This window comes from Balearica regulorum, chromosome 13 (genome assembly GCF_011004875.1).
Source record: "Balearica regulorum gibbericeps isolate bBalReg1 chromosome 13, bBalReg1.pri, whole genome shotgun sequence".
NCBI lineage: Eukaryota > Metazoa > Chordata > Aves > Gruiformes > Gruidae > Balearica > Balearica regulorum.
This window is the reverse complement of record NC_046196.1, coordinates 10521758-10549633: the sequence shown is the minus strand read 5'-3', so window position 1 is coordinate 10549633 and position 27876 is coordinate 10521758. Positions and strand designations below refer to the sequence as shown.

Here is a 27876-nt window from a genome sequence, read left to right as displayed (position 1 = left end):
GGGCACAGAGACAAGGAAAGAGTCCATGGCTGGGCAGTGGTGGCCACCCCTCCGCCCAGATCAATTGCACATGGCTGTCCCCTCAGCCATGTCAAGCCCAGGAGGACTTCCAGCACCACAGCGGCTGAGTTGTGATGCCAGTTAATATTCAAATATTAAGACTTTATAAGCTATTCCATGGGATTTCTGGTGAGCAGCTTCAATCTAAAAGTCCTGAAAGGAAGGAAATACCAACAATGAAAAAGTAAGCAAAGGCAAATAATCAAACATCAAATTACAGGTTAGTGGATCCCCAGTGTAAAATTAGATTTACCAAATTGCTTATCTTATCAATGCAGCTGATTTTCTGTTCACAATAGGATTAACAGGAAAGGAGAAATTACAGGTTAAACATGAAGGTTCAACAGTTAAACTTCAAACTGTAATCAGCAAAAGCCCCAACTCACCTACTGCATTTTATAAATAGCAGTTTAAATTTGTTATTTGGGATTTGTTATTCAAATGGGAAAGGAAGAAGGGATTTAAAAATCAATGTAAATAGGCAGATGAAAATTTTACAGATAGTATATTGGAAATGTTATATGAGCTTTAATTAATAAAAAAAGCCATCCCCTCAAATTACCTTCATCTATTTTCTTTGTGATGCAAGTGTGCAGTAATAGCAACAAATAATGTAATCCACTCTAAAATTTCCCAAACTAAGGCAAAGAGGTTACTAGCATCTCTTAGTCATTAGGATAGAGAGATACTGTTTTGTTGACCCATTTAGAAAAATAAAAAGATTAATTTTGTTTAGATTTTAGGACAAAGATGGTGATGATAACAAGCAAGGACTGGCTAATGCCATCATGCTGTGCTAGTACAGGATCAGCTCTCCAGAGAGTGTGACAGAAGACAGTTAAGCTGCCTACAATTTGTGCCTCAGCTTTTCTGCCTGTTGGCTCTGAATTCCCCCATGTCATCGGTGGGAGTTCCCCCTCTGAGTCACAGGGTAGCCTGGCAGCCTTCCTGATTTCATCCCACCCGCAGCTCCTCTCAAAGTGAGCACTCCCTGAGCAGCCTCCTTTACCAAGCACAGATATTAAGATTTTCTGTCAACACATCGTGCCTTTGTGGGTGTAAGGCCTCGCACAGGAAATGCTCTCGTTGTCTGCTTGCAGTTGTTCAGCAGTCCTTGCAAAGCCCTTACAGATTGTGTAGACTTACGGACTGTAGCTATGGTTAAACTTCCCATACTGTGGAGGAAAGGAGTACATATTAAAAAAATCCTAGGTTATTAACTTCAAAAGATGATTCCTAATATCCACACACAAGAGCTTCGTGGCTCTGGCTGGAAATGCATCTCAGTGGAAAGCAGCATTTTGTCCTTTATGCTTCCCTATACAGCGCACTGAGTGGCCTCAATTCAGACCACATCACTTCATCCCCAGGAGCTGGTGGAATTAACAGAATGCCCTTGCCAGTTTAGCAGAGATGACAGCAGCTAAGGAGCTGCAGGACTGTGACAGAGGCAGCTGGCTACAGTACACAGGCTGCACTGTCCTTACTCAGCAGCAATACAGGAGCTCTTAATATCTAGAGTCCTCCTTACAACACCTTTAACCAACAGCCATTGATGTCAATGCTTTCTGTGTAAAAAAAAATATCAGTCAAATGTTTGGATGCTCCAGGTCTTTGGTCAAGATGTTTCTAAGTGGTATTCCAGAAATAGCACTAGCTTTTATTTATACTGTAGCAGTCCACCTTAATTTGCCAAGTGCCATTACATAACAGCAATTAATTACATTATTTCTTCATTACTAGCTGTGAGCATAGACTGTTTCCACAATGTGCTGAAATGTATTTCTGAAGCTCTTCTCAGTAGCTCTGAAAGGAAGATAAATGAGGACAAGCAGAGTGCCTAGATTAACAACAAGTGATAAATCCAGGCCCCTTCATTGAAGACAAATTAAATATTCTGTTTTAGGCCTTGATCTAATTCCAGCTACTCGTTATTTTTCTTGTACTTTTTCATTAAACAGATTTTTAAAAATCTGTGTCTCCATGTGAATAGGCTATATACTTCCTTTAGACATATGTACATTCAGAAATTATTCTTGCAAGCTATGGATAATTTCAGGTGGCCTAAAAGTTGCCACTAATTTTGCTGGAACCAGAATTTAATTCTCTATCTAAAGAGAAAACCTCGTGTTGTTAAGAATACTGTTTTGTCTACCTTGTTTTAAATACTACAAGCTATATCTGCTTGCAAACAACTCCAAATGCTACTGTCAGGGCATAATTCTTAGTTTTAATCTTAAAAAAATACTTCCATTGCTTCCTTCCTTTTTTAACTTTTCTTTGATTATTCCTACATTTTAGTATACTAATACGTCCAGAAGAAGTGTGTAAGTTAGTGGTCAGTGTGTTGTATACTATGCTAACATATATATACTATATATATAGTATATATATGTATACATATATATACTATATACTGTACTATACTATTTCACTGGAATTGTACTGCCTTTCAAGCATTTGTAAATAGCAACCAACACTGTATTGAATTACTTAGAAGTATTTAATTCATTTAATCTTGTCTGGTTTTGCAGCCTTAAAATCTTTTGAATTTCTTTTTTTAGAGCTCTCTTATATCTCTCTACATCTTCCATGTGATAACAGATCTCACTGTCCCTAGGATTTAGTCTCCTGTATTAGAAGAGTCTCCTGTGTCTCCTAGCTCATGGATTCAAAAGCAACCCTAAACTACACTGACCTATTTTACCACTGTATCATTGTCAGAGAGGAGATTTGCCAGATGTCTTAGATGTTTCATTATTTCCTCAAGGAATCTGAGCTATCCTAGAATAAAAATGAGATTGCACAGGAAGGACTAAATTGTGATTTCAGGGACAATGAATTTACTGGACAAATTCAGTCAGAGTCTTAGAAATTAATTTGTATTCATACTGGTGCAACTGGGGTCAGAATCTGCCTAAGATCTACTCTCAGACTAAAGGTTTTGCCAGCTGGTCACTAAACTGGGTGCTAAACTGAGTCCCTGTATGTTAAGGTCCTGTGCTCTTAAATTCCTTTTGACCCAGGTAGGCTCCAGATACGTGTGTGTGTGTGGAGGCGTTCATGACATCTCTAGTGCATTTGCTGAGCAAAAGCTTGTTATTCAAAAGCAGTGTCAGTTCTCCCCCTCCAGAGGCAAATTTCCAACCATGAGAGAATGTAATCAATGGAAGTAAATAGGTCCATACATATGCTTGTTAAGTCACTTAACAATACAGTTCTAAAAAAGCTCAGAATACCTGCACTGTCACTGATTTTTGCATGCTCTTTGGGCTTAGGTTAGGGTCCTCCAGAATCCTCCCTCTTCTTCCCTCAGCCCTGATTATCTTCTCCATGTCACAGTTTATTTATTTCTCTTGTGTAGCCTGTATCTTTTGTTTTTGACTGGTCCCCCAGCTGATTTTATTATGTTCACAAGGAATTCCTTTCTCTTCTTTGGCCCTGACGAAACTTCCAGTCATCCCTGTCCATCCCAGGCCTGGTGGCCCTTGCAAGCCAGCGCTGTCACCTGATCGCTCTTTGTGCTCTGCTTTGCTGTGTGTGCTGACTCCATGTGTGCTCAGCGATAAACGATTCTACAGCTAGAGCCAGCACACAAAGAAGTTTCAAACTGTCACAACGTAACTTACTGCTCTGGGTTTTTTTCAGTATTATTTCCTCAGTTCAACTCAAAAAAGAATGACACATACAGAAAGAAGAGAAAATGTATTTTTAATCCTCCCTACCATCTGTAAGCTTCTAAGGGTACGTAACTTTTTTTTTACTATCTGAGTTAATAAGAGAAGATATACAGATAAGGTAGTTCCTAAGACCTATACTCAGTATTGTAAACACCAGCATTGACTATCATACTTCCTGCTGTGAAAAATATTTTGTATTAGATCTTTTAAAACAGGAATTAAACTGGCTGCATGTTTTGGGTATGTGCAAGGGTACATAAAGAACTGTGTCTGCACAACTTTAAACAACCATCTCTGTGTCTCAAACTGCCATCCGGAGGTTATGTTTTAGAACTTTCTACTGATTCATGATAGAGATAATTTCAATATATGCCTATTTTGATTAAATCCAAACCATTACAGAAAAAGCCCATTTGGTGATTGCTGTACTGCAGTTCTTTCTTCCAAAAGCAATGCTGCACTTGACAAACAGGAACTTCTGTTGGGCTGTTTTGGTAGAATGGGCAGTGACAGGACAGGCTTGAAGGCAGAATAACCTGATCTTTCTCCAAGATGGCATCTCTAGCAAAGCTTTTAGCATAGGGGCTGACAACAAAGGAAAGCTTACCCTGACTCTTATTCTGTCATACAAGTTATTAATCTGACACCAAATATGACTTACCCATCTAGTCTAAAGAAAAACAAAAAATCAGTTCATAGGTATCAGCACATTTTTAGGCATGCTTACAGTAAACGATGTTACAAGGTATTAATTAGATTTCCAGGATTGGAAATAAATATAATCAGATCAGAGTTAGTAGGTCCAGAGCCCAATCAGAACAAACAGAAACTGTAATCTCTAACTATTCCCTATGGAAAAATTTGAGGTGTCTTAATTTGACATGTCAGTATTGAAAGGAAAAATCCTGTCTCATGACAGCAATGAATGCATAGTCCATAGTCATAAGGTCTGGAAAATCTGTCCACTGCTTGAGGGGAAAGGAGACAGTGAAATCACATACACTGTGAAGATCCATACAAATTAGATAAGCAAATTCTTATTTTTAGCATTTGCCCAACAGCAAAGACAAGGGAACAGCACATAAACAACTCAGAAGGGAACAAGTAACCTAGGCTAATCCAAGATACATTGAAACAATAAAGTTCCAGTCACAGGGTGTTCTCATATAACTGCAGAACATGTAACTCATACAATTGAAGAAAAAGTGTAATAGGCAATCAAATAGGGAAGACAAAACACATATTTCTGTCCCTACCTTGCCACTTCAGGAGTGATCTTGCAAAATGCCAAGTGTCTTTTGCTTGAAACTGAGGGCCAGAGCAAATCAAAGACTTCACTTTCCCAGATTTATGAGAGTATCTTGGCACTTAACTCCCATTGAACTCCTACGGAAGTCAAATGGGGTTTAGGAAGATAAATCTCTGAGGATCCAGGCCTTTGGTACCTAAAATAAAACTTGGGCTTAATTTGAAACCCAGCACCAAAACAGTGATTTTGAATTTTTTTAACCATCTGGAGATGCCTGACACTTTTTGTTACAATTTTCCCTGCTTTTCTGATAGGGGTATAAAGATAGAACAACTCTGTAGCATAAGCAATATGGAAATCAATCTTGAGCTCTTTCACTCTGACATATTTTAAGCAAAAAGCGTGAATAACACACATTTCCATACCTCCTTCCTGAGTATCTGCCTTTACCAGAAAAGGAGATACCACCAATACATTTCCTCAAGGAACCTCTCAAGATAAAAAGGAAGCCCTGCTCTGTTCTGTGAGTGAACGGGCAGAAGTGGTATCATTCGGAAGAGGAATCAGAGCTGTGGAATCTGAATGGACAGAAGATCCTCTCTGACTGCAGAGAATAAAATTGCTTGCAATGCTGAGTGTAAGATCCAGCTTGTCTCCATTACTTCCCTAGAAAATAGCACACAGGTTCCTGCTCAGCCTGGGACTCCCCAGATCCCTTCTGCTTGCTCTTCCAAATTCTCCTGTAGTACTGCATTATGAAGTCTACTCCTGAGATCACGTGCCTAAACTTTAGGAATAGATCTGTTACTGAATCTGACCTTGAAGGCCAGTCATAATTCCACACAGGGTGAAACTCTTGTGGAATATCTGATAAAGTAGTATCATTTGATAACTTGCTCACATGTTTGTATAAGACTTCATAATGAGCTGGATAAGACTCAGTAGAAATAAGGAGTGTCTCAGGTTGTTATAACCCCACCATTTCTACTGTTACTGGTTGGCAGATGTCAGATAGAAGGGGGTTGTCTGAGCAAAGCTAATGTTTCTTTGATCACTCGTGTACTAAACCCATAATGCTGCATATCTGTAAAAGTCAAGGGATATAGATCCAAATGAGGCATTCCCTGTACCAAACAGAATATAATTGCAGTTCATGTTCTGCAATATATAGGGGGATATAGGATGTATCTCCTAGGAGCTTATCTTGTTTAAAATAGCTAAAATATGATGAGGATTTGTTCACGCTATAAACCGAACTAAATTGTAATCCTCTCCACTGATTCAGTTTTGTTTGTAAGTAAGGACAGCAATTAAAGATGCCATTAACCTAGTGAGGAGTATGTTTCCATCCTCCACGTGACTCTTACTTGAGCATCTGTGTTCTTGTGAGCAATCCTGTGATTAAATTCATGAGCTCTGTAAAGATAATCTCCTAATTTCTGCTTGCTTATTTTCTCTGAAAAAATATGTTTGCCTGTAACTTGAAGACCATATAATTAAGTATACGTGGCTTAAAGTAAAGCCACTTTTTCAAAATTATATAAATGGTACCTACTGAATGATGTTCTCAGTTCAAGAAAAGATTTTTGTTAGGATGGGCCAAAGAGATTTTCAAAATGTTATTGCTTCAGGCTCTGTAGGACAAAATGAAATGTTTCGTATATCTGCATTGTAAGAAATCTGAACAGCAGCGGCCAAACTGAGCAGTAAAAACATTTTCCAGGGCAGAATCTCCTGGAATAGGATCTGTTCTTCATATCAGTCTGTGGCAGTATACCCACACACTGCTTGTAAAAAAAAACCTCAGGGAAATCTCAGTACTTTACTTGGAACAGATCAACAAGTAGCAGCTCTGGAAAAGACTGAAGTGTTTACTAGCTTTTTTCATCACCCTTTTAAAAAAAGATCAGTTGCAATAGCATGAGCCTAACATAATTAGGACCAGTGAGGGAGGGATAGGATCCTAACCTAGAAGAGGAATAATACAAATTAGGGAGTTTTCATATCAACTGGACCTGATGAACTTTGTCATCCTATGATATTGAAAGAAGTAACTGAAGCAGTTCCAAAACTCATAATAGTTATCTTTGAAAAATGGTACACAAGGGTACCAAGTGAAAAAAGAAACGTAGTTCCTATTCTAAGAAAAAGTGAAGCAGTTAGCAGCTGGGCAATTATAAATCACACCTCTTAATTAAAATTCCTGGAAAAATACCGAAATATTTTCAAACACATTATATATAAGCACATGAGAAACCCCAAAGATTCACAGACATTATAGTTTTATTGAAAACAAATTCTGTCAGACAACCTAATTTCCTTCTGTCAAAAGGAACTGGCCCTGTGAATGGAGAAGCAGTAGGAGTCAAATATCTTGGCTCCAGTAAAGCTTTGGCCATTGTCTCATATAACATACACAGAAGGAAGTGTCCTTTAGGTGAAGCTGCTGTAGGATGGGTCCTGGACCATTTGGAAACTATATTGAGATTGCAATCTTCAGTGATTCCAAGTGGTGCTTACCATGCTGGATTCTGTAGCGGTCTGTCCCTGACAAGTATTGCTCAGTGTTCTCAGTAGTGACTTGGAAGATGTAATAGAGACTGTGCTCATTAAATTTGCAAATGCTAACAAATTGGGAGAGACTGCAAGTGCATAGTATAAATTTGGAAAGCAATCTGAAAATAAATGCAGGTCAACAGGAGTAAGTCCTATTTTTATTTTTTTTTAACTTCCAAACAAAAATAGTGAACTGCAAAAATAAAAGATGGAGAATAAATGATAAGGCAACACTAACGCTGAACCTGGGAGTCTCAGCGACTCACAAGCTGGACTTGAGTCAACATTGTTAATACAGTCACAAAAAATGGAAGATAGCATGCTGGGAGGTTTAAATGAAAGTGTAGTCTAGAAGACATACCTGAAGTAACCTTTCACTCTACTTTGCAATGGTGCAACTTTGGCCAGAATACATTTTGGGCCTCAGTTTTGGGGGTTACTCTTCAAGAAAGCTGTTCCCAAGATTAAGAAAATTCAGAGGAGGGCTACATGAGGGATCTTTTAATTTCTATGCAAGAATGATCAAAAAGGGATTGTATTGCTTAAAGCATTGAAAACTGGGAAAGCACTGAAATCCTGCCCAGAACGGACAGGAAAAGAAACAAAACACTAAATGGCGGCGGGGTGTGTGTGTGTGTGTGTGTGTGTGTGAATGGGGGGAAGAAAAAAAAAAGTTCGGGTTAGACATTAGAAAAGCTTTCTGATGACAATAATGACAGTCCAGAACAGTTGACCTAGGAGGATTTTAGTCTCTGGTGCTGAAAGTCTTTAAGGACACTGGTGAGGAAAGGCACAGTATAGTTTTCTTGCTGTGTTGCAGGGGGATGAACTTGATGATCAGCTGAGGCTTTCTAGAACAATTTTCTATGAATGCATTAGTCTCAAGCTGCTACTAAGTCTCCATTTTGGAGTAATGATAAGCCCATTAGTATCCACATTTATTTTTTTTATTGAGATACTACTGTATATATCCATAACTGCTTGCTGTTGTAGGTTGTGTCTATGCAACTCCAAAACGGCTGTCTCCAGAGCAGTGCTGAGTCTGGTGCAGTTCCTGAGCAGCAGCTGCCTGCAGTGCCCAATGCTGCACACTACTGCAGGTCCAGGCTGGCAGGCAGGCTGCAGGCAGCCAGCCCAGGCATGCCAGGCAGCCTACCAGCCTTGTTAAACGGCTGGGCATACTTGTCCCTGTGTGATTCAGAGGGTGCCTGACAGTCGTGCTCGTGGGCTGATTGTTGGCATGGTCAGTGAGTTTGGTCTTGATGGTGGTGTTGGGCCACCCTGGAAAGAATAGCGTAGATCTGCCATGGTCAATGAGCATTATCTCTGTGCTTTCACAGGGAACGTTGAAAGCTGTTTCCAACCTCCCTCCAGACAATTTTTGCACCTGATTTCAGTGTTATGAACTACTAAGTTTCACCCCTCTATCATTCCTTAACACTTAATATTCTATTAAAGACAAATTCTCTTCCTAATGGCTTTATTTAAAATCTTTCAGTAACAATCTTTATTTATCTAATTTCAGGATGATGGATAAGAATTATCCAATATATTGATTTTACAAAACATAAATTACCTTTCATAATGGAACAAAGTGTATATAAACTCCATAGAGCCATGCGTGAAGATACTTGGACATAAATTTGTTGTGAAGTTTAAACAGATAAAAAGAGCAAGTTGTAGAAACATTTTAAAGCAATAACTCCTTGTTTGGGTGAGAAGAAAAACACTGCAACATGTTTGTTTATGTTGTGAGTGAGTTTACTTGAAACAGATTCTCCTTGAACTAATAATCTCATAAATGGATCAAACCTCAAGTGGCAGAGTTTTTCCCTGAAGTCAAAGCTGGCAATTTCTCTTTATATCATGCACTCTTCTCCTCCAAAATAGAACAGTTGATGAGAAAAAACTACGTACAATCAAGACTGTTAAAATGCATAGGATTTTGTCATTGACTTCTTGTGTAGAGTAGAGATTTCTGTTAATCCCAAAATTCTTTTTTCTGAAAAATCAAATAAAATGGTTGTTTATGATCTGATCATGGGCCTAAGCATAGGCAGCTGGAGGAAAAACTGTGCTACTAATCAAGGATCTGGTCTTTCTTTCTAAATACTAGCCAAGCAATAATTCTAAAGAAAACAATAGCTTCCTAGCAATCATGGCTCATCAAGTGAAATAAAAAAATCACTCTGGCTTGGGTGTTACAAATACAACCTGAGTGAACTACAATCTGAGCACAGCCAGAACTGATAAAGAACACAGACAATCTTTGCTGTCACCATTGCTAAAGATGCTCAGCAAAATACAAAAAGACTCATGTGATGAAAGCTTCCAAAGCTGGGAATAACAACATTAAAAAGGGAGACAGTTTCAATAACCTTGGTTAACCCTGGTCTCTTTTAGGACTAATGAACTTCTAGCGCCCAATCCTGCTTCATGAGGGAAATCTCTCTTGTGATTACAGCAACTGACTGACCTTCTTTGAAAAATCATATACACGATAAAATGGAAAAGAATGTTTTCTAGTTAGATAGCAGCCTGTTGTCAGCCATATGCTATTTTGGGAATCACACTTCCAATACTTTAAGTCAAGCCAAGATATTGGCTTCTGTCAAAGATACAGCTTTATATGAATTTATAAAGACTCCAGGTTTTCTACCAAGATCTTAAAAAACTATTACTGCAAAGCTACTTGAATCAAAACTATAGTAATTCAGGAGATTAATTATTCTGTAGTGAAGAATATTATGTGTGCCTTTTTATGGTATTTGGATATAATTCAACAAGGTACTTAAACAATTGTTTACTGCTAGCATATACTTCAGGTTATGTATGCACCTTGCTGAAGTAAAACCTAAATTACTAAGGATAAATTTCTGGGTCAAATTTTCAAAAGCAGCTTTTGATTTTATTGCTTGACCAAATTTGTTTATTGCTAAGAGTCAAAGCATAACACTTTGGAAGAATTCCAGCAATTTTGCAGGTCTCCAAACTTCTAAAGCCTGCTGCTGGAAGACAAGTTCTTCTGAGAGCACTGGAAATAATGAGAGGCCTGCTTTCTATCAATTTGTATTCTTTATCTCCACAAATGCTCACCTACACCTTTGTACTACACAGTCTCTCTCTGTGTTCTAAAACGTCCTCAGGCAGGACTTGCCTATAGATTGTCTCACTGTCCTCTGCTAAAGGAAGTGTCTGACACTCAGGTTGTACCTCTGCTTCCCCCAGTGATGCCAGTAGTGCAGATTTTCTTTTCTGAACAGCCTTCAGTTTTATTGAAACTTAATTATGAATTAGACTTCCATATTTTTTTATCAAATTTGGCTAAAATTATCCCATGGGTATAAAACATCTTCAGGGAGATACAACTATGTTATTGCTAATAATATGATAGTATAAATCTCATTTTTGTAAGAAGCTAAGCTATAAAGAAAATTACTGTAAGCGTTAAAGAAACATGCTTTTAGGAGAGAGAGAAAGTTCTTTCCCAGAATAAATCTGGGACTGCATTTCAGAAGTTAGCAATGTTTATACCAATAACCTGTAAGCATAAATCTTCTGTACTATCAGAAAGTAAGAATCTGCTTTGGCATGGAGCTCTAAGTAAATAAACAGAAAATAAGTAACCACAGGGTTTCTGTGAAGAGAAGGAAAAAGCAGGGGTGTGGGCAGAGAGCACAGAAAGCATGCAAAGGGAGTAGTTCTCAGCATTTGATTGATTGATTGGGTATTTGATTATGGAGACTGTATTCTCAGTGAATCAAACCTGGTGTGATTATAACTTCTCTGAGTTCAGTGGACTTCTCCTAAGACTTTGTCTAATTCCTCCTTCTCTCAGAAGGCAAATCTGGGAGAGAATCAATAACCTCATTTCTTTCCTTGGCTGAGAACACCCAGTGATTGAAGTCACTGTTCTCAAAGAGAGCATTTTTACCATCTTGTCTAACAAATTCCAGACACAGTGACCTCCAGAGTGTAAGATGTTTCTGCTGTCTGTAGGTTTTCCAGAGGCACTGACAAAAGACAGATGGAAGGGAAAAGTTCAGTGCGTACTGTGGTGTCGTAGTTTAACCCCAGCTGATAACTAAGCACCACGCAGCTGCTCACTCACTTCCCCTCTCCAGTGGGATGGGGAGGAGAATGAAAAAAAAAAACCTTGTGGGTTGAGATAAAGACAGTTTAATAGGATAACAAAGGAAGAAAAAAAATAATAACAACAGTAACAACAACCACCACCACCACCAAGTGATGCACAAATGCAATTGCTCAGCACCTGCAGAGGAAAAATACCAACCCTGATGCCCAGTCTGTTTCCAAGCAGTGATCCCACCTCCTGGCTAACTTCTCCAGTTATATATGGAGCAGGATGTTATACGGTATGGAATATCCCTTTGCTCAGTTGGGGTCAGCTGTGCCGGCTGTGTCCCCTCCCAACTCCTTGTACACCCCCAGCCTACTCGCTGATGGGGTGGTGTGAGAAGTAGAAAAGGCCTTGACTCTGTGTAAGCGCTGCTCAGCAAAAGCAAAAAAATCCCTGTGTTATCAACGTTGTTTTCAGCACAAATCCAAAACGTAATTTTTCCTTATGTGATTCAATGCAGTATTGAATATTGCAGTATTGCCAGGGGGTCTCACAAGGCTTTTCAATCTTATTTCAGATATATCTTGTAGGTAGAAGGAAGTCTAGGCAGCTGAGTTTTACTGTTAAATATATTCAGCACATAACCAGTGAATTCCTTTTCTCAGTACCTCAGCCTGCCCTTTTTGTACTGTGGGGAATATTTTTTTCTGCCTCTCAAAGGGGCTGTGAGACTTCTGAAAGAGCATGAGCTCATCATATAAGATAAACCGGGACAGTCCAGCTGTATGAAGTGTTATGCCCATATACGAGGTTTCAGAAAGGCCAAGGGAACTGAAAATGTTAAAGATCCCCTCAGCAATTTAGGTGTTTCTCTTTTCTAAGTTCAACTGGATCCCCAAATTCCATTTTAATACACCTAACATTTTTCTTCCTTTTTACTTTGGATCAGATTCAAAGTATTATACCAATGAGTAATAAACAGCATAATCTTCCTAGTCACTAAAAGCAAAAAGAAGAAATGTTTCTGAGACTAGAGTCCCCATCTGATTCTTTTTAATGCAAATGGCAGAAAATTACTAGAATTAGTAAGAAAAGAATAATAAGAGATTCCAATAACATAGCTTGTTTGAGGGTATATTTTATGCTAACTTTATGACCATGCAAATTGGGATAACACAACATCACTAGGATTTTCTGATTTGAACAGACTAGATCTAAACAATAGTGCTGACAGTTCAGACTAAAGGGCTCAGTACATTTAGCCAGTGCTAATAATGGCTCTACAAATGTTTCTTGGGGATTCCAAACCTTCGAAGTAGTGAAGTATTTCTTTGATTTATTTTTAAAAATTGTAAATCATACTCACTGAAGAGGCAAACTTTTATATCTCTCTTATGCTGATGACTCTTCCCTAGTAGCTTTACATACAAGCTCTCCTTTCTAGAGGTGGGATTTTTACAGCACTCATTTGAAATTGATGGCTGATTCTCTTTGCATGTCATCAAAACAACACTGAGCTGCGAAGAATACCAAAATTCCTCCCAATTCCAGACACACCGTGTGTCTGGAAACTGTTTCCAAACATATTTTTGAAGTTTACATGTATCTTATAACATTGTTCCAGAATACCATTGTAGTCGAGCTCACATCTGAGCAGTTTTGCAGAAGAGGTCTTATATTCCCTCTTGAATTGGACACGTGCCCAAATGCACCCAAGTGTAGGGTGCAGTAGGATAAGGTCTGCTTTCAGTAATACCAACTGCCAGTAAACTCAAGAGGCCTATTAAAAATAGAAATACTTAAGACAAGTGGTGCAGCCACACAAAATTTTCCTGGCAGGAAAGAAAAGGTGTGCACTGGAGCTGTGATATAAATTTCAAGTTCATAAGGATTCCCTCTTCTGTGGTGATCTCACCATAACTTCTTAAGTCATCAAGAGGGGCTGCTTTGTAGTAATGGTTTAGCTGCAAATTACCATTTTACCTCATTCAGTGAGGATGATAGAGACCCAAAATGACCTTCTTTTCCTCTTAGTTTCAAAATTCAGTCGTTTCAGTGCCACATTCAGAAAGCCAGAATATAAGAATGAGTTTCTGTTTGTCCACCTCCCATCATCCTCCAATTTGATTTATACTTCAGCAAGGTTTTAAGATTAGTTCATTTGATACGTTGGAGTTTTGGAGAAATTATATATAAAACCCTGATTTTTTCATTTCAGCTTATTGGGAATGAAGACTTTACAATTATTAGATGACCTGATTGAGGAGCATTCACAGAAGAGAATGAGAAGAAGCAATCAACTTTCACAGACAGAGTGAGTAGAAAGACAGAAAATAGATTATCAATGTATTCCAGAGCTTTCCATAGTGACAGCAAAAGCAGGTCATTCATATGGATTCAGAAAGATTCAAAAGAACAGACCTAAGGAAGACACAAAACATGATGAGATCACAAATCTGAGTGAAAAAGAGCCACCTTCTTCCTCCAAAATGCCCTTCAAACATTGGCACATAAAAAATAAAAAGTAAACAAGCTAGCAATCAAACAGACAGAAATCTGGACACTGGTTCTTGCATTGCTGTTGCCTCCTCTCCCTGTTCCTGCCGCCAGGTCTGGCAAGACTGGGATGAGAAGCTTGGAGAGGAATGGAGTCCTTGCTGGGAGCTGCACCTCCTCTTAGGAACTGTTGGCTAAGAGGGTTGAAGCGATCTCCACATGGCTCCTTCCTGAGGAAGACCTACCACCTCTCCTGTCAAATCAGCAGCTGTGAATGGCACACGGAAATAGGGTGAAGGTACAATTGCTCACTTACTATGTCCTCATGTGTTGCAAAGGGTCATCTCTATTCAGTGGTAGACCTGGTACCAACAAGGACCTAATAGAGACTATAACTCAGGACAGTGTGTCACACACGTTCTTGAACAGTCAATCTGATCTCCTTGTGGGAGAGTATCTCAAACTGGATATAAACAGCCTAATAAAAGGACTGAAACCAGTTACTCAGCAGAAGGGAAACCTCCTTCCTCCCCTGCTCCCTTTAGTCTGAAAAGTCACCTTGCACATTACAAGAGCTTTCTCTGCCTGACAACTTGGCAGCCCTGACAAGAGCAATTTGACTTTGGATGGAAGCTGGATCTGTGGCAAGCATATACTTACAAAATAAGTCACGCTTTCCTTCCATTGAGTGCATGTTCTATTTATAGCACATTCCAGATTATGCAAGGATTCCCAGAACACTGCAGACTCTAGTTGAAAATTATATCTGCGTAGCATAGAGCATATCAAGCAATATTTTAAAAATCCCATTGTTAGCAGAATGAGCATCTTGCAGTTTTATCTACAGAAAAGCTGAGGTAAATGTGGAAAGATACTGTACAGTAATGAAGAGTAGTTACAGTTAATTTTACTTTATTTGCCAAATCATCTTGATAAAATGTATCTTTTAAAAAAGCAAAACAGTAATTGCATTAAAAAAACCCTGAAAAACCAAGGTAAATAGTTCACTTGATTGAAAAGTGAGATTTTTCTGATGTTTGAGAGAGTATATATTTTAGAAAATATGAGGGAATGTTTTAGCATGTGAATGATTTAGGACGAGAATATCTGAATTCTAACATTTTCATGTCTATTTCCTCTCAAAGTTGTGACAAAATACAGTATCTTGCTATCCATTCAGCCACAGGATAGGAACTTGCAGTGAAAATTTGTTTTGTTATGCGAATATTACAAATTTCTTAAATGTTCATATTGAGAATACCATATAATAAAGCTGGGACATAAAATATTTCAGTGACATTTAAGAGCTTCTAAATCCTCAAGAAAAGCAACATAGCAGGAGAGCCATGCAGATATAAAAGCAAAATATATATATAGCTGATCATACCTGTTTTCAGTGCAAATACACTGTAAACACCTGCATCTATTTCTTTTCCTCCAGCTATTATGTCATGTAAACTTAAAGTACTCTTATGCTTTGAAGCAGGTCAGTTGGCAAAGCTTATTCTGAATTTTCAAATGACTTATCACTCCTAAAGTGTGAAGCAGTAATTTCTGAAAGTCAGACTCAAAAATAGCCATTTTGAAAATTTGGCTGAGTTTTGTTGAAAACAGATTCATAATTTTATTACAAAGTTTATTATCACAGAGTCATCACAGGTTTTCACTGAAACAGCAAATACAGACACAGCTTTGGGTCAAGAATATTCAAAAATATAAACCACCATCATTTTCATGCCAGTGCATTGTCAGACTTCACAATCTTGACTAATTTTAAAAAATGGATATATTAATTGAATGTCCCAGTCTATTTTAGACAGCAGATTCACTCTAAGCTCTGTTAACTGGTTTGCTGGCTATCTAATAAATCCAAGAACAAATAGTACTCTTTCAATATATTTTTTAGTTTACTACACAATTGCCAAGCCCTATTATGAAGTGAACTCTGCAGTCTAACAATAAAATATACCTATAGAGAAAATCTGCAAAGTTATCTTCAATAATACATTAAATTAGCAATATACATGGGCTTAACTGCAAAATTTTATGAAGTGTCTTCAATGTGTTGCAAAGCAGAGTTTATACAACTAGAGTTAAATAGCTGACCCTCAAAACTGCCTTTTGTGCTTGATTTAGAAATGGAGTTAACAAAGTTTCTTAACAAACAAATAATGCTGTTGCTGTTGCTAACACAGCATTCAGACCTCTGCACCCAGGTATCAGTACCTATTCTGCAGTGTTTCAGTCCATTAAAAATAGAAAATAAATGGAAAGAGAATATTAAAAAAAATATAAAATAAAGGGGAGAGGAGAAAGGGGGGTATTTCTATACCCGAACGTAATGTGGAAAGGCATTTTTATGGTATTTTTGTTTAGTGATATCACCTAAACTTTTCATGGCACTCTAATTTTAATCTCTGAAGTGCTATTTTTCCATCAACAAACTATGGAAAGAAGGTGATGTGAGCTCCTCAGTTGTCTATCCAATTATTCATCATTAATGGGCTGGGTAGCAATGTAAACCTTCATGCGTAACTTTAGAGTCAGAAAGGAGCCAGATTAGATAGTTTTAATTACCCAAGAGTCACCATTTGAGCTCTCTCTTCTCATACCCTTTCATTTTTAAATCAAACCTCCAGTCTCACATGTTAGTTTTCGCACATCATCCACTAGATACTGGAATAATTTACACAAGGTGTGAAGTAGTCTGTTTTTAGCTATCTGTTATAAAGTTAGCAACGTTACTATTCTTAATGGGCACAGTGTGTAAGATCTATTCCCACACTGGGAGAGTATTTAGTAAGGTCACAAGGATGCCCAGTCCTTATCAAACACATTCCCTGGAAACTTGGCAGGGGTTTCGTTTTACAGGAATTCAGGGGAAAAATAATGGTATTAGGTTTAGACTTATTTAAATTTTGCACTGTTTGTGCAGAAAGAGATCTGTATTACCAACCTGTAACAGAAAATATGGTGTCAGCAGTATTCAAAGTCTAATTTTGCTTTGATTAAATTGATTTTGAATTCATTTAATTCACTAATTTTGGTAGAGTTGCTTCACGTTTGCACTAGAAGCAGGTTGTATTCACACTACTAAGATTTATTTTAGTCTAATTATTTCATAAGGAAGAAAACAGAGCTTTTAAAGATGACTCCATCAAGGCTGGAGGCAAACACAGAGTAATATATGCAAGGACTGGATGCAACTATTTTCAATGTTTAAAAAGGATTTTATGTAACCCAGAGAAACAGAAGCAATAAAATTGTGCTTCTAAATGGCAACAGAACCCTGCAGAAGGCCTTGGTCAGAGAGCTATGTCTCTACTTCTAATAATCTGTGGGAAAGAGGGAAGTCCCACAGACACTTTGTTTCTTGACATTTTTCTTACCGTTTCCTTAGTCTCTATCCTGTAGAAAGTATCTGTGCATGGTAGAAATGTTGCCAGAAACAGTGAGGTGGAAATTGAGCTTAAACAACCATTGAAGATCTTTGCAGAATTCCTAGGCAGTCTATGTAATAGCAGGAGGCCTTTCAAATTCTCCTGCCAAGCCAGACCAAACTATATATCCTGAAAAGATGTATTAAATAACATGTCAGTGTATCCAATGGAAAAAGATGTGATCTGCTGTGCTTGTGAGGATCAGAAAAGAATAGCAAATAGGGAAAGCCTTATTTTAGGGAAAAGTCTTTTTTAAAAAAACTTTTAAAAAAAGAAGGAAGAAAAAAAAAAAGAGCAGGAGCAAAGTTAGTTATTAGCATCTGCAAAAGCTGAATATAGCCTCAATAAATGAATGAGGGGACTCAGATTTCTCTGAGAATCCAAGAATTTGTATAAATCTATGTTACGAAATTTAGCAAATATTATATTCAACTATATCCGGAAAGCAGAATATATACATATAACATGCAATGCAAAATACTTGCTGTGACATCATCAGGTGATTTTTGCCCATTTGCTATGCATTGAAGCCTACCCAACATTCTCAGCCTCAATGAGAAATTGGAATTCAAAGCTGGATAATTCATTAGTTTCAAGTAATAGGAAAAGGACTAAGGCCTAGATCCTCCCTTCTACTACACCTGTGCAAATTAGAGACTAGGGGTCACCAGGAGTCACTTTCTGTCCAGGCACATACCATCAGACAGCATGCACTTTACAGTAGGCAGCAGTGCTCAGGAAGAACAGCTGGCTGAGCTGCCAGCCCGCACTCTGCTCCCTCAGTGTTATGTCTTCTTCCCCAGCACACTGGTATGGCATCTTGCCATTTGTAGCACGTTCTGGCCAGAAGACGGCATTTGGATACAACTGCACTCCAGAAGTCCAGCAAAATAAATTGACTCAGCCTATCTGTCAGAATAAAGTCTTACTCCAAAGGGTACCCTTTGTCAGAAGTTGGCAGTCCTGCAGAGGACAGCCACACTTAGGGAACTTGCTTTCACATCCTGCTCTGTGAGAGATTTCTTCTGTGACCTTGAACAAGTAGTTGGCTTGTCTATGCCTTGCTTTGCTGCCTGAAAATATTTGCAGGAGTTCTTAAGAGTAAGATTGCAAAACCCTCAAATACGATGGTACTGAGGACCAGAAAAGTGGACAGATACAAATTTTTTTGGAAACACAGCTTTCTACTTCAACTATCAAAAACCCCCAACACTACCAGAGTTCAAGTATGGGGGTCAGAAAAGGCTGTGATAGCAGAGAGCCTTCAAACTCTGCTCTTGGGTAATGAACATGTCTTCTGACACTTTAAACAACCACTGCTGACTGATAAACAATGCAGCATCTTGCCCTTCTGGCCTACAGAAAGGGTCACCACATGTAGGGCCTTTGAGTTGTTCTGGGAAACGCAGATCTTAGAAGACTTCACCAAGAATGACATAGCTCTGTGTTATATAATTATCATGTCTTCTCTAAGATACAAAGCACTCAGTCACTAACATTCCCTGGCTTTCCTCACGTGAGAGTCACAGTGCTCTTTGGGCAGCATTGCTCCTGGAGCTCACGGTTCAGTAACTTTCTATCTGCCTTGATTGTAAGTGGCAGTGTCAACGTTCATGCCAAAAATAAACCCTCCTGACGAATGACATGGATACTCCACAGGCTTAGAGGCATCTTTTTATAGCAACCCTTTGATTTCAGATACCAAATGTCTGCTATTTTTGGCGCAGAGGCTTGGAGAAACTTTCATGATCTTTAGCCTACATGACCAGTTTTGCACACAGCTCAGGTGCTGTCAGAATACTTGTGGCTTTCTTAAAGATAGGGAAATATGTTTATTCTACTGAATATTTGTACTCACTAGAGAAACAGCTGATCTAGAAAATGGAGACTATGCTATCACATGAGGTTTTCCAAATTGTTGCTGGGGTACTAAGGACTTGTCACTTTTTAGGAGGTTCTAAGATGTCTGATGGTTTGATACTTAATGAAACTGAAAATAAGAATTTTGAATTGAATTAACTAGAAGTTAAATGTAACTATGAGACTACTTTGATGTATTTCCTTATTTAATGACATGAAGAGGATATATAAAAAGAGAATGTGGTACTAACGGCAGATGCCAAATTCACTCTCTGGCAGATAGAAGTTGTTCACTATTTATTCATAGCACAGATTAAAGAAATATGGTTAGATAAGGACATCTTCAAAGTAATAATTTACCTCTATTACAATTCTACCAGCCATAAACAGCACTAGAAGCTACTGTGTAGGCAGAGCTCTTGTTATTTTACCTCACATCACTTCAGTACAACTGGATAACAGAATAGTAAAATTTTGGCAACACCTTCTGATTTAGTCATTGCTATCAGTCTAGTGAATTATATTTCTGATATTTACTATTGCAGTCAGAGCCAAATCTCAAGGAAATGTGTTGCTACTGAATGTTCTGTTGCTTAAGAAATGCTTGCCAGATTAGCCCTGGTTTACCACAGTAAGTACAGAGTCTGGAAGGTAATTTAGTTTTCTAGTCCTTATAAATCTTAATATCACTGGTAAGATTTTTCAAACAAGGATTACCATTTTCATGATGTCAATCTCATTTGCAGCTGACTAGATACTAACCCAGACTATCAAATCAACTTTTACCTAGGAAAACATAACACCAGGAGACAGGAACAAGTAGATACTCTGGAAGGACAAATTTAAAAGAGAGGGGCCACATCTGGAATACTGTGTCCAGTTGTGGGTCTCCCAGCTCTCTCCACCAAAGAGTACAGTGGAGAGCCACGAGGACAGTAGGGGGCTTGAACATGTAGCATGTGAGAAGAGATGAGGGAATGGGGTTTGTTTAGCCTGGAGAAGAGAAAGCCAAAAGGGAATTTAAGTGTTGCCTTCTGCTACCTAAAGGTGGGGCTTATAGAGAAGACAGCAAGAGACTGTTCTCAAAGGCACACCACACAAGCACAAAGAGTAGTAGTCACAAATGGCAACAAGGGAAAGGCATAAGAAAAATACTCTTTATAACAGGGGTGGTTATGAAAAGTAACAAATTACCCAGAGAGGTTTGAAAATCTCCAAGGCTAGAGGCCATGAATTCAGCTGGCAAAGACCCACATCAGCCTATGGAGTTACAGTAGTTCCTTTATGATTGAAAGCTGTTGGTTGCCTAACTTGATGATTTCCAAAAATTTTAAATTGTGGCAGAAATTATTCATTTTATGAGGTCTCATTCCAGCACTACTTCAGTTCTATGAGACTGAAGATTTGCTTTCAACTTGCCTTCAGACTTAGTAGCTGTAATGCTTGTTACTGGTACAGTTTACTATTCTTTAATGCCTGCAGTTCACAAAGTCTCTAGTCCTTGTACTTGGAACCATACAGACACAGAATGAAGAGCACTCCCTATACATTATTCAGGACAGACAAATAGTGGGAAGGTAAAGTACAGTAAAAATATATCCATGGTTCATCATCAGAAAAACTGGCACAGATGCCCAGATCTCAGTTTAATGCTTTTTTTTGGTTGAAGTTTCTTGTTCATGTTCCCTTTCTGATCAGTATGACTTAACAGCTAATCTATGTAATAAAAGTACAATAATTAAAAAAAAAATCAATGTTAAGTGTCCATAACCAATATTTGAGATAATTTTAAAATAAGTTAGTTTCACAAGAAGCCTATGAATAGGACCTTATTTCCTTCTGTAAATAAATACGGGCCTAAATACTAGTGCATTAAGGCTGCTTAAGGCTGAAAGTGGGATGATTCCAACTTGTCCTATTTTAGCAGAGTATACTCAAGGTATACTTTTTAAGACTACTGAATGCAATTCATTTCACAATTACTTTGAAAGGATTGAAAATCTGACCAGATTAGATTCAAAGCCTGGGCAGCAATTGCTACAGCTGAATACAGAGCTTCATATACCTATTCATTTTAGCTGTTCACTGATGTTAATATCCACTGGTCATTAAGTAAAAATTCAGTCCTTTAGACTTTCCCCCTCTAAGGCATGCTAATGAATTTATTCATGGATGTTAATCCAACTACTATATTGTTCCTCTCCCTCTGTACATAATCTCCCTCTCCTTTTAGGATTTGACCATTTCAAATATTGAAAGAGAATCTATAACCTCCCACAGAATGCTTTTCCTGTAAACAGTAAATTGAGAAGAATGAAAGAAAACAAAAGGATAGAAAAGTTACTATGCTTTTTGGATAAGTGAGAAAAATGTGGTTTATTTCTAAAAGCTGATATACAATGTATTTGCATATATCTGTGTATGTATATCCCTATACTTTAGCAGATTTCTTTGTTGCCTTTTCCAGGTCTCCACAGTCAGGTCTGACTACAGGGAACAGCCCATGGAAGAGTATACATCTTGTTGTACTGTTTCTGCCAGAACTGCTTTATTTGGGAAAACAACAGAAAACAGGCTCAACTAAAATTAATAGAGAGTCATAACTTACACTGTCAACTAGAATACTGGCAACAGAAAAATATACCGTAAAAGAAGCTGTTTTGGATGGGAGAAAATTCTCTTTCTCTACCTTAGAAATAAGTCAGGGTAAGGCAATACTATTTATTATCTATTTTGCACTACCTCCTGTGTATAAACACTTAAAAAAAAAATCAGTCCACATGCACAAAGATGCTCTGAGCTGAGAGCATGCCTTCCCCTTAAAGAGCTCCTTCAGCAGAGCTCCTTCAGCAAGCTGTGACTGGAAACAAAGTGAAGGGGTCATAGCTGGTTAGTCTTCAGTGCCGTGCCATAGCTAGCTACATATAATGTTCAGTGAATGGCACTGTGTTCCACTGAGCACCTTTTTCATTAAAGAACTTTAAGAGGACTACTGCAAAATAGCTAGCAGACTAAATCCATACCATTAATGTGCTGTAATTCCCTTTGTAAACAAACTCAGGTTCAGACTACTACTCATCTTACTATTGGCTTATCAGCTTACCTACTCACTTTAAAGGATGATAGTCATAACCTGCTGTGGAGAACTTTCTGATGCATTATAAATACCCAAGCTAAGTCTCCGAGTACATTACACTTGTGACCCCAATGGAATAAAAATTTCTTGAGACTGATCCCCCAACAACAGGTCAGAACCTTGAGGGTTTTTTTTCCTATTTCTACTGGCTTACTTGTCTGTTTTTAACTGGAAACACCATTTACATACCTTAAATGCATAAAGTTTGATTATGTTACTTAGTCTGAGTCAGACAAGCAATAAGAATACTTGGAACAGCAGGTTACCAGGTAGAGGGAGATATTTCTGAATTCTTTTCATTTCAACCTGAAATAATGCCAAAAAAGTGAATGCCATTATGCAAGCTACAGACAACTCATAATTAATGTTTGTAATCCCTGTGTAATTTAGCCTTTAAAAGGGAAGAATCAAAACAACTATCAATTATAAAGACCATAGAGCAATGCTGTGTTACACATAAGTGTTATCAGTTTATTTCCAAGATTTTTAAAAAAAAAGTATCAAATGTGAGCGCCATTGTTTGATTACATCCCATGCAAATTGTCAAGCACAATCTTTAGGGAGGCTTTTCTCATCCCCAGTTTGATGTGCTAGGTAGAAATGAGAACTCCACTGACAGCAGGCCAGATGACTGATAAAGTACACATCTAGCACTGAGTCAAATGCTCCACAATCCCAACATATACACTTGACAAAGAGACAGACATTTGTGTAATTAACATTTGGCAAGGAAGAGGCAGATAAGTAGTCCGTAGGCAGCTTACCGAGAACTGAATAACTCTAGTCATCTGTGTAATATGTGCACCAGCTGTCAGAGCTGGGGGGGGGGCATTCTCTAGACTGACAGTCATGTGTGTGCACCTCTTCCTAGTTTACAGCAGAAAAGCCCTCCCTTTCCAGAAACTGTCAGAGACAGACTTTTCAGCAGACATGAATGCAGTGTAGATTAGCAAATTTCTAAATGCACAAGATAAGAGTTGGAACCACAGTAAACTTAGCTAGTTTAAAGTATTTCCATAGTCAGAACTATAAAAGTCTAAAGAATTTGTATCAAAATAGATGCACTAGAAACACATTTTTGGTCCAAGTTCTCATTAAGGTTCCTTCCTTGTTTTCCCTTGCCAGAAACAAAGAAAAGCCCTATCCACTCATAGCAAAGGATGCAAAACCAGAATATTTTTACTTTTTCTTGAAGACAAGCATCTCTGAATACAGTATCTCTGCTCCTCTTACCTCCAGATTACAACAGTAGATTTATTGCCTCTTTTCTGGAAGAGCTGTGACATTTTTACTGTAAAGCAGACAATGCTCAGCATGATGTTTCAAACAAGCTCTCTCGCCTACATGCTCCAAGTTGTGGGGCATCAGCAAAGCAACTTGTTTCCTAAAGCAAAAATCTGGAATGATGTCTTTGTTCCCTGACAGCGAGACTTAATCTATTTGAGACTTTAACTCTCTGGGAAGCTTGGTTAATAGTTACAGCAGGGTACAGAAGCACTACTACTATTATATTCAGAAAGAGATCATTTTAAAATATCCATAGATCCAAAAAACCCAAACAATATCAGTCTTCAAGACTGAAGGTTGAAAAACATCTCTTTTTCAAAAACGTGGGAAACTTACTGTGAAGTTAATTTCAAAAAATAGTCTATATTAGCCATTGAGTCTGTTGAAGTCATCCTTGCTTTAAGAGGGCCAGGTGCCCTTCTGTAATATGGTTTATAGACTTGAGCAGAATTTCAGACATTTATGGTAGCAGAAAATTCAGCTCTTCTCTTCAAAAGGCGAAGTCAATGCAAATGATGGTAAGAGAAATTCACACTGAAATGAAAGCATGCATTCTGCTCAGAGTCATTCTAGGTTTTATACTATCTCAGTGATTTTCAGTTACAATTTTGAAAACATATGCAAGAAAAACTGTATGAAAATTGTTCATTGACAAATGCATCTGTGTGTGCTGTGGACAGAACTTTAACTGGTACTTTTCCATGCAGAGTCTCCCCCACTTCCAGAATACAAATACTTAGGCACAGCTACAGTAAAGAAAAATTCCAAGTGACTTGGATACATAGCCATTAGCAATAGAGATTTTTGAAGTGTCAAAAGCATGTCGTCACTGCTCTTTTCAGAAAGATGTGCAAGTAAACTCAAAGTAGCAGCCACGGATGATATTTCTCAGTTCAGCAGTCAAACAGAGGTACTCTTGGATACCATACAAAAGCCCTTATTAGCAAGTAAGTCAAATGCTTACATCTGTGTCCTTGGTTGAGACTATATCCCTGTTCCCCTGGCAAACCCAAAGTATAATTGACCCAGCAAAGCAAACAATACAGTGTAGTTATCTGACAACTGCATATTAATACAAGTTCATATGCATCTAGTTGTGTTTTTAACTGAAAACATGCCTTCTGCACTGTAAACAAATTATGTTTTATTTGTTCCATTTCCCTGTCTTTTTCTGGACAACTGCTGGCTTGAAACTGAGTTTTGAGTTAAATACAAGAATAAAACCTATCATAGAATTAAGGTTTAAAAATCTTTTGTACATTAGGTTAAAGGCAGTATTAGTACATCTTATTACTTTGCCATTTCCAATGCCTTGTAAAAGATTAGATTATCTCATTAATCCTGTTGTACTCCCTCTAAGGAGGTGAAACACTAGATAAAAGAACACAGAAATAAAGCAGTTGATAAGTGGTGTCTGATAACTAGACTGTCAGAGAAAAGCTATGCATACTGCCGAAGCATCTCAAAAAGTACAAATTAAAATTAGAGATCTTCACATTCTGTATCACCCAGCTAGACACAAACTTAAAAGCAGTTCTTTTTGCCCAGTCTAAATTGTGATAGAAAACAGTCATGTTTCATTCACTGCTGCAGTTACTCTCTAACTTTGTCTGTAAAAAATTCACAGTCCTCAAAGAAAACTGTGCCAAAAAAGAGCATTTTTTCCCCAATTCAAAGAAATACAACAATAAAAGGTAACTTAAAATATATTTATATATATAAACAGATACAAGCTTGTTTTCTTTCCCACCCTCCTAATACTTTCATCTTGACAGCAATTACCATTTCAATGGTAATTACAACGATGAAAGGTGAAACATCTCATAACAATCAGCTGTATTTATATTAAAAAATAAATGCATAGAGGATTGTGGGAAGAGTAAATAAAGTTAGAAGTACATACACTACATTTTCATAGTTACTGTTGAAGTAGTGAGAACTCTGCAAAGTTGGAAAATGTCATATTTCAGTCAGGGTTCCAGCAATAGGAGGCGAATACTGTGAGAAGCCTCAGTAGAATTTTGGATGTTCAGAGGTCTTCAGCTGCTTCCTGTTCACATAAATACAACTTTAGTCAGTCTTATCTCCTGATCTTAACTCATGGAAAAGTTTTGCTGCTAGTTTTGTGCTTTTACAACCAAAAAAAAAAAAAAAAAAGGCATTCACATTGAATTAACTTTTTTCTTAAGAAACTTGAATGATAATCATGGGAAAGAAATTACAATGCCTGAAGAGTGAAGAGAAACATGTGAAAGAGTTGTCATCAGAATTGTAAAAAATACATTATGAAAATCAAGTGTCCCAAATATTCATGGATATGAGGACTGAATATCAGAGATGGAAGCTTTGGAGAGAACCTATGGAAGGTGAAAGAGATACAGCTTCCACACCAACCATAATGCTGGAGACCATCAAAATCCTTACCTGATACAAGTGGATTTTACTCAGCTAGTTGAAATCTTCTTGAGATACTCAGTGGTATAAGAACAGATTTTGTATTTGAAAAATGAGATCAGAATCATAGATATATCAAAGAATCATTTGGCTTAAGGACTTCTCTATTTTCTTGAGGTTTAACAGTTAACATCTTTTTTAAGCTTTACTGTATGGCCTTTGACATAGAGCATCTGAAAGCTTATAATGGATTTACTTCTATCCTTAAAGACTCCAGGTTTTAACATCACGTTTTCACCTACTCCATATACATCTTGCAACTAAGAAGGAACAGTCATTCCTAACATTTCATAACAACAGGGAAAGCTTTCTGCTGTAGTGACCAGGACAAATCCGTTCTCAGATAATGTAAAGTAATTATCATTGGCATAAACCCCATCAGCTCAAAACACACAGTAACTTTTGCAAAGTTGCTAACATCCTGTCTCAGTAGTCTCAGTCTCCAAAATAGACGTATTCAGTAAGGGAGAACTAATAGTTACTGTTTGCCAAAGACTATATGAAGGCTAAACAAAACATTTTATACCAAATCATGGGAATAATAAATGCTAAATGTCAGATTTGCTTTTACTATTTTTCTCTTATTATGAAGAAAAGTATCCCAAAATGAGTCAGTTTCTTTAACCTTGAGATGCCAAAGAACATTCACAATCTGGTGCCATTAAGTCAGCTCAGCTCTCCCAGCAGTATGCTAGACACCTGGAATTCCCAGACAATTTAGTAAAATGTGCACTAATACTACAAAAAAACAGCCAAACACACACACTAGAAGACAAAACATCCCACCATACAATTGCTAATACAAGTCAGCCTCTAGCTAGTGACCATTCATAAAGGGATTTGAAAGGAGCAAACTTTCAATAAGGAATGATCCAAATTTCTACTGTGCAGGAAGCAGCATGTTTCAAATCCAGTTATGGTGGAAGTATCAAGTTTCTTCACAAGGTAAGATGAAACAAACACGAGTTAAACTAGTGGTACTGTATTGTCATGATTCAATCATGTTATATAACATGTCTATAACTCAAGTTATAGACAGTGAAACTTTAAAAATTAATACTTCATCTAAGCTGTTCCTGAATAAGCCATTTAACTTTAAAGAGCATTGATGGAAGTTCTGAATTGCCTTTTAACAGAAAATTAAGGTTTTTCATCCCTTCCCTGAGGAAGAAAAAAAATAAAATGGCAGGGTTTATTTCCCTGTAATATTTTCTTGATTACCTCTAAACATTCTAAATTTTATCCTGTAAAAAAATCAGTGTATGAGACTGAAATGTATGACTATGAAACATTGCAGTTTAGCTAAACCAACAGAAAATTATTGCATTTCTCCTTTTTAATGAAAATTAGAGTTATATATGCTACTGAAAAGGCTGTGAATGCTTTGAATATTTTTAAAAGAAAAAAAACCTTTTTATAAATTAAAAATGACCACTTTAAATCATTTTCAGATAGAGATTGCTCTAATGCTATTGCTTGGCAGGTTATAGGTTTTACAGACAAGCTATAAATCCTCCAAATAGACATCAATAATAGAAATAATTGCATAGTCTTTATAAAGCCGTATGAACAATTAT

General features: G+C 37.6%; 1 long non-coding RNA gene across 1 annotated transcript; it reads left to right on the top strand.

The window, feature by feature from the left end:
- The first annotated feature begins 3593 nt into the window (after nt 1-3593).
- Nucleotides 3594-25252, top strand: LOC142603733 (uncharacterized). Its single transcript, XR_012837624.1, has 3 exons — nt 3594-3804; nt 13845-13940; nt 21890-25252. It is a non-coding gene; the product is annotated as an uncharacterized LOC142603733 (long non-coding RNA).
- Nucleotides 25253-27876: the final 2624 nt, after the last annotated feature.